Raw genomic sequence first — 8,295 nt, 5'->3', positions numbered from 1 at the left:
TGTCTTTGTTGAACCCATAAGTTACCAGAGAATTTTCCATTTGGTTTCAGTGTTCTACATAACAGCACACTTGGTAAAATTAGAAATGCAGCTCACTTTGATTTCGGCTCGACGGGCGACAGATTGTTGTCGAAGTCCATTACTCGTCGCTTTTAAGATTCCACCGCCTGTCTTGTTCAGTATCCAATTGACTTGCCATTATTGAGCTTCATAAGGGTATATTTTGTTCAAAGATCCACTAAAACGCCATTCGTGTTACATGACTTTCGACGCCATTGCCGGTTAAGTTTATCATTCTACTCTGTCCACCAGAGAAATCTACGCATTTCAACTACCCTCTCGATCCTAAGAAAATACGAGCAGAAGGCTCTATGCACAAAGATACCACTTAGCAGGGGAGTGACAGGCAAAACTTTTACCAACACGGGAAAAAAAAAAGAATACCGAATACCACTTTCCGACTGGAATTGCCCTACGGCAAGCCAGTAAAAATACAAAATGTACATAAATAGTTATTTCAAAAACTTAAATATGAAATATATCATTTATTGCAGTTAAAAGGCGTTCCGATATCGATGTGTGTACAGTGCAGGGACGAGTTGACTGTGATTGGAGGAATTGCTGTAAGGAGAGAGAATTTAGCAGCAATTAGTTAACAGTCACTTCTGAGAATGTGTTGAAGCATACGAACGCCAAGTAAGTAATTTCAAACAATGCGCTTGTTTGTTTCTCACGCCGTTTGCGTCTTAATTTGGATGCATAGTTCTGGTTTCGATAAAGACGGCAATCAATAATGCTGTGCAAGCATAGTCACGATTCCCCTCCCCTTCTATAGGCAACCTCGTTCCCAGGGCTTCGCCCTCATTTGGGGGAGGGGCATTTTTTTATTGCCCCGCCCCCACCTGAGGGAGAAGCCCTGGGAACGAGGTTGCAGATAGAGGGGGAGGGGAATCGTGACTATGTTTGCACGGCTCTCCGAGGGACTGGGGCTGCGTGGGAGATTGAATGATCATTCTACCCCAGCCCCAGTCCCTCGGAGGGCCTGCTCGCAGGCTACATGATTGCCGTCTTCATCGAAACCAGAGCTATGCATCCAAATTAAGACGCAAACGGCGTGACAAACAAACAAGTGCATTAATTTGCATAAATATTATACTTACTTTAATAATTATTATATCAATTATTTTTATTAGAAACAGTATCAGGTGTTCCGATGTACGTACAGTGCAAGGACGAGTTGACTGTGGTTGGAGGAAGTGCTGCTGAAGCCTGCTAAACCAGTGAAACTACATCATGGGAACTCACAGTTAATATGAGCAACTCTTTGTTAGCTTTTTAACTTGTGCGGACAAGCAGAAGTGAATTACTTGGTTCATCTCTTTTTGCTGTCAACATGTTCATGGCAGGATCATTGACTCAACGGTAAGAATTTTCAAATTGTGTCGTTAATAACACTTAAAGTGGTACTACGACCAAAAAAAAATTTTGTTTTTCCTTTGGATTTCAAAACTATGTTAACTAAACACTAACTCACCCAAGTTTTAAGTTCTGATTTTAAAAAGAAACCTGTTTATTTTAGCTGGAATTTTCTTTTTTATTGGTCCGCCATTACTAACTTTAAAATCTTGAGAGAGCTGGGTCGAGGAGAAAATGACGTCAAACACGCACTAGTTTAAGAATGCAATGCGTGTGTACGCGGCCTAATTAATACGCAGCACGGGAGTTTCGGGCTTTAAGACTTTTAAACCCGTGTTTTTTATATATAATAAATTGCTTTTACCCGCTGAAATTTTAAGCTAGTTAGTAAATGACGTCATTTTCTCTAGATCCACCCATCTGAAGTCAAATAGGACAGTTTTGAACGTGAGTAATGGCGGACCATGAAATCCAAAACTTACACTCAAAATAAACAACCTTTGGATAAAACTCAAAGCTCAAAATTTTGCCAGTTAGGTGTTAAGCGAACACGCTTTCAAAATCTGAAGAAAAAAGGGAAATGATTTTTTGATCATAGTACCACTTTAACATCACTTTTTGTGATGTACAATAAAGTTATTATTATTATTATTATTATTATTATTATTATTATTAAACTGTCAACGAAAGTACAAATAAACTGGCAGCGCATGAGTATAGGCTACTTAGAGCCTCTTGTTTCATATAAAATGTCAACTGAGCTGTGTGTTGTCTTCCAGGAGATTCAAGTTGTCCTTGCGTAATATGTAGCTCTAACAGTGCACGATATTGTTTTGGTATTGTCTATCATTGTAGTGCCATGGTAGAAGTCTTGGGTAAATAGCCTGAGAAGACATGTGGTTACTAGCAAAGTACTGAACCCATAAAGATTGAAGAAAATAAATGTTAAGTGAGAAACACTGGCTTCTGGGCTGACATGTTGATAATTGATTTTTGCTATGTTCAATTTTGGCTGCAGAAATAAATCGCAAAATCGAAAGTGACATGTCTGGAATTCAGCGGGCGCCATGATTAAGTTACCGCAGTATGTTTACTCACCCAAACAGTGAAGCATCTGGGTCAAATGATGGCGAGATACCGGGTTTTCGTAAGTTTCTTTTTCTGTCAAGTGTTATAAAGTTTGACAATAAATGAGCGAAGTCAAAACAAATATCACAATCGCCCAAACCCTTGAGGTTGACCATTGTTTCTGCTAAGTCAAAAATTTACTCCAAGACGAGGTTATTTATCACCAGGTAATTCCATCATTTTGGAAATAAAAAGTCACTGCTTACGAGCCTAGAAGGCCCATCAGGCCGGCGCTCATCTCTGTTTTCTGTAGCATGAAGCGACTAGGAGTATTTATATTCCCCCCTGGATGGGATGCTAGTCCATCGCAGGGCTACCCCCAGCATTACGCCAGTACCCATTTATGCACCTGGGTGGAGAGAGGCACCGTGAGAGTAAAGTGTTTTTCCCAAGAACACAACACAATGTCCCCTGCCAGGCCCCGAACCCGGACCACTCGATCCGGAGTCGAGCGCACTAACCATGAGGCCACCGCGTCCATCATTTTGGAAATAGCAGCTACTCTATTATTCATCGGCGTCACAATTTTGTGCTGATTTTGGGTCTCATTTTGTTGAAACTCAAGCACGCTTCCAACAGACCTGCTTATTTTCGTGAACCTTTCCTGCTGACAGAGCAATACTAAAAATATCTTCCCGTATCACATTTCAACCTTAAGCTCGAAAATCCTTTTCCAAAACATTTTATTGAAACAAGCAACATAAAAGATGCACTAAAACGCCATCCGCGTTGCAATGACTTTCGAGGCCATTGCTGGTTAACGAGAATAACAAACTCACGAGGCAGAATGTATATTTATATTTAAGTTAGCACAACAGAAAGACGCTAACCTCATTTTGACACGAAACTGCTTTAAGCTCGCATGTTATGAAACATGATGAATTCATAAAGGCCACCTTTTCCAGGGAACAATTTTTTGAAACAAACAACATATTTGCTATTAGAGGCAAAAACCCCTTCCTATTTCATTACGTGCGTGAAGAGAAAAAACCCAGTCGTGTCAAATATGCGCAATAGTACAACAAAATGTATTTTCTATAGGAGTTGATTACGGAACGTCAGTGTTCACACTTTGTTTTCTATCTCACCTTCGTGTGCATTACTGTTACGTAATACTTGTCAAGTATGCATGATTTCTGTACCACATGGGAGTGAGGTGTCATAGCATGTACTGCTATATAGTGCAGTAGCCGTATGCTTATTTCACTTCTCGCGTCACCAATATAGCTTTACTGTATTCTGCTTTCCCGCCCACCCGCCCCTCGTTTTCTTTTGTGTTAATTAGGAAGTTTTGCTCTTTGGTTGTTATTTGTCATTACTTAACTATTCATAATTTCGTCCCATCTTGACACCCGCAGGCCGTCCAAGCTCTTATGCACATGGGGACTGCTTCAGGTGTGGAAGGCCAGGTCACTGGGCCAAAGATTGCAGGGCCTCCAGCTTCTACCCCCGCCCTTTCGGCCAGTACAAGCCAACCGCCTTTGCCCCAGCCTCCACCACCACAAACGCTTCAGGAACCGGACTTAAGGGAATCGGACATTCATGAGGAATTCGACAAGTTTACGGATGTACTTCAGGTACTGAATCGTTTTGAAATCGACGAAGATCTAGGACGGAATAACAATGTAAAGGGCAATTTAAAGAAAAATTTAGAATTTTGGGTATTTTTAGGTGCTTCATCCTTCACATTAAACGTAATTAAATTTGGTTTCCGTTTGCCTTTCTGGGATGTGCCGCCTGCATATTATTAGGGAGCTTTAGCAACGACAACGGCGACGGCACCGAGACCGTTACAAAGTTGCGGATTCAATGGGCAAAAAAAATAGCTTTCCACGCCCCACACGAGCGTTTTTCATATTTGTCCATTTCTTTGCCGTCGTCAGCAAAGCAACAACGTGAAATAACCAAGTTTGAGGTGTTACGGAGAACGTCAGCACTTGGAGATAAATTTTCATTTTTCTCCCCTAAATTTAGCGCCGCTCGTAACGGTTTCATTCCTGAAGGACCGCCACAACTTTGTAATATTAAAAAGCTTGGAATAGTTGCGAAGTGATCACAATAACTTGAATTTATGTTTTGACATGACGTTCTCGTTGCCGTTCCCGTCGTCGTTGCTAAAGCTCTCTATTAAAAGAACAACGCTTCTGCCCTGAAAAATATTGACTTCGTAGAGAATTCTATCACTGAGCTACTGGAGTCCGAACGCATAAAGCAATTGTCTTACAAACCCCATGTCGTCAATCCATTGTCGGTTTCCGTTCAGCCTAATGGAAAGAAAAGGTTAATTCTTGATTTAAGAAATGTTAATCATTTCATTAAGAAACTGAGGATTAAGTACGATGATTGGAAAATTGCTTCTCTTATGTGTCGCAAGAATGGTTATATGTTTTCATTTGATCTTAAGAGTGGCTATCATCACGTCGAGATCTTCCAACCACATCAAACACTCTTAGGTTTTTCATGGGAGTTTCAAGGGGAGACGCGGTTTTACGTTTTCACAGTTCTTCCTTTTGGCCTTTCTGTAGCTCCTTATATCTTTACAAAGATACTCCGTACTTTGGTTGGATGGTGGAGGGCTAACGGTATTTACATCGCGCTATTTTTAGATGATGGTTGGTCCATAGCTGACGACTATAATTTAGCAAATATTATAGATAGTAGGGTTCGTTCTGACATACGTTTATCCGGATTTATAACAAATAGCGAAAAGTCAATTTGGGAACCAACGCAAATTATTACATGGTTAGGATTGGTCTGGAACTCCACTCTTGGTACTATTAGTATTACACCCAGGAGGGTCCAAGGTATCGCTCAAAAATGCACAATTTCGGCTAGACAATTGTCATCATTTGTCGGGAAAGTTATGTCTACATGTCCGGTTACTGGAAATTTACCCAGAATTACTACCAGACACTGTCAGATGACAATTGCTATTGCTGAGCATTGGGATACACCTATGATTTTAGACGAGTATTGTAAGGATGAAATCGTTTTCTGGAAGAACAATATCCATCTACGCAATTTTAAAAATTGCTTTGTTTTCCGCAAACCTCAGAAAGTAACTTTTTCAGATGCTAGTAATATTGCCTGTGGAGCTGTTTCTTATATCAATGACGGCGAGTTTGTTTGTCACAAAATGTGGACGCAGGGCGAAAGGAGTAGAAGTTCTACGTGGCGAGAATTAAGTGCAATTGAATTCTCACTTCTGTCTTGGCTTCCTATTTTAAGTTCATCACATATTAAGTGGTATACCGATAACCAGGCCACTGCCAAAATCGTTGAGGTCGGTAGCATGAAAGTCGAGTTGCACACGATTGCCTTAAAAATATTCAAGATATGTTACGAACACAGCATTCATTTGGATATTGAATGGGTTCCTAGAGATCGCAATGCCAGGGCAGATTTTATTAGCAAACTGGTGGATTTTGACGATTGGCAGGTCACTGAGGACGTCTTCAAAGACTTGGATAGTCTTTGGGGTCCCCACACGGTGGATTGTTTTGCCACGTATTACAACAGAAAAATCACCAGATATTTTTCTAGATTTTGGAACCCGGAAACGTCGGGCATTGACGCATTTATGCAGTTGTGGGAAGTTGAGAACTGCTGGTTAGTTCCGCCAGTTTATCTTATTCCCAGAACGCTTGCCTATATGTATAGTCAGGGAGCCAAGGGCACCCTTATTGTTCCACTGTGGAAGTCAGCCGTGTTTTGGCCCCTGTTAACCAATATTTATTGCAGTTTCATCCAGGATTTAAGAGTTTTGTCTATGCCTCAAGCTTTGACGCACGGGCGAAATCACAATTCTATTCTGCGTTCACCAACTACTCCGGGATATGTAGTGGCTTTAAGATTGAATTTCGTTCCTTCGGGGTAAGAATCTGAAAGGTTGGCCACAATCTAGCGAGTGGAATTTGTGCTGACTACGAATAGCACCTTGGCAGTGTTGCGTTATTTATTTCACTTTGATCATTTTATGAGGTAGATGTGCTGACAACGAATAGCACCTTACCAGTGTTGAGGTATTTATTTCTTTTCGGCCATGTGTCAATGTGCAGAAGTTGTGTCGACAACGATTAGCACTCCAATAGTGCTGTGTTATTTATTGCCCTTTTTGATCTTCATTTAATGAATGTAGTGGTGTTGAGAACTAATAGCACCCGGGTTGTAGTACTTATTTCCTTTTAGCCATAAATCAGTGAGTAAGATTGTTCCACCTCTACACCCCTCTGTTATGTGTTTTTCCTTTTGTTTTCCTCAACAGGCCATCTCTGCTCAGTCCTGTTGGGCAAGTCTCTATGGATCTTTAGCTCCCTTCAAGCTGCGCCTCATTACTGATCAGTTTAAGGCCAGACAACCTTCGACGATGAATAGATATTTACTTGAGTGTCGAAAATTTATGCGTTGGTGCAATGATGTTAAGGCTCAATTCGTTTTGCCACAAGAGCCTGTTGTTGTAGCGGCCTATTTGTCCTAGCTTCACAGGAAGACTGGTTCTCCCAGCACTGTTAGTATGGCTACACGATGTAGTAGATGTAACTTGTAGTAATGATCCTTTGAAAACCGGAGTGTGTAGAAATGTTGTTGAGGCCGCGAAACGTAATGGCACACAACGGAAGAATAGGAAGCTCCCTCTCTCTATTGATGTGGATATGGTCGAGAGAATAGTTGCTAAACATGGCAAGGTAGACGCTAATAATCTAAAAGATCTGCGAAGTTCAGTCATAGTTCTCTTAGGTTTTGCAGGTTTCTTCAGATTCAATGAGTTAGCAAATATCAAAGCTTCGCATATAACTTTCGCAGATGACCATATGTCCATTGTTATACCAAGAAGTAAAACAGATGTCTACAGGGAAGGTAATAAAGCTATTATTGCTAGAACGGACAATGCCACTTGTCCAGTTAATATGGTCCTTAGGTATATGTCTGCTGCAAGAATGGACCATAATGCAGACAGTCTCCTAATCAGGCAGTTAGTATTTCAGAAAAATTATAATACTTATGTTTTAGGGAACAAAGGAATTTCGTATTCTAGGTGTCGAGAAATCTTTTTGGAGCTCTCAAGGCTCTAGGTTACAACTCCGAACTTTTTGGGTTACACAGTCTCAGGTCTGGTGGGGCAACCGCTGCCGTAACTTTACCTAGCGGCCCTGTATCAGACAGGTTATTAAAATTACACGGGCGATGGAAATCCGATTACGCCAAAGACTTGTATATTCAAGAAGATATATCTGCACGGCTTTCAGTTTCATCTAGCCTAGGTATCTAATTGCTATCATTAAGTTTCCACGCGTGATGGGACACGCGAACGTGTTGCTATCTTTTAGTTACAGCCAAGTTTTGTATGATTATAATCAGTGCTTTCACTATAATTTAACCGTATCATATGTATTGTGCAAGTGTACTAGCTTAATGAGGATATAGCTTCGCGTATCGTATTTCTGTGGACTAAAAGCAATGTGACCGTTTATACACGTAGTGCTCGAATACAGTAATAAAGCTTATATTGGCTCTCCGTGAGTTACCAACCCATTTGACTGTAGTTGTCGTGTTGTGCAAGTTCCTATAACGGTTTAGAAAATAATTTTCATGTGTGCGAACGCAGTGAGTTAAAATGAAAATAAAACCTCAGGATCAAACCGTTTCCATGAAGAACCTTTTCCTTGAATAATGAAGCACAAAATATACGACAAAGCTTTCTTTCAAATAATTTTTGGCTGTCACATTTCCAATTATTTTTTTTTTTTAACT

General features: G+C 40.6%; 1 pseudogene; it reads left to right on the top strand.

Annotated features, from left to right (window-relative positions):
• Positions 1-6,910: 6,910 nt before the first annotated feature.
• Positions 6,911-8,117, top strand: LOC138029056 (integrase/recombinase xerD homolog; annotated as a pseudogene).
• Positions 8,118-8,295: the final 178 nt, after the last annotated feature.

Source organism: Montipora capricornis, chromosome 13, assembly GCF_036669925.1.
Source record: "Montipora capricornis isolate CH-2021 chromosome 13, ASM3666992v2, whole genome shotgun sequence".
Lineage (NCBI taxonomy): Eukaryota > Metazoa > Cnidaria > Anthozoa > Scleractinia > Acroporidae > Montipora > Montipora capricornis.
The sequence above is the reverse complement of the archived record's forward strand: the minus strand, read 5'-3'. Positions and strand labels throughout refer to the sequence as shown.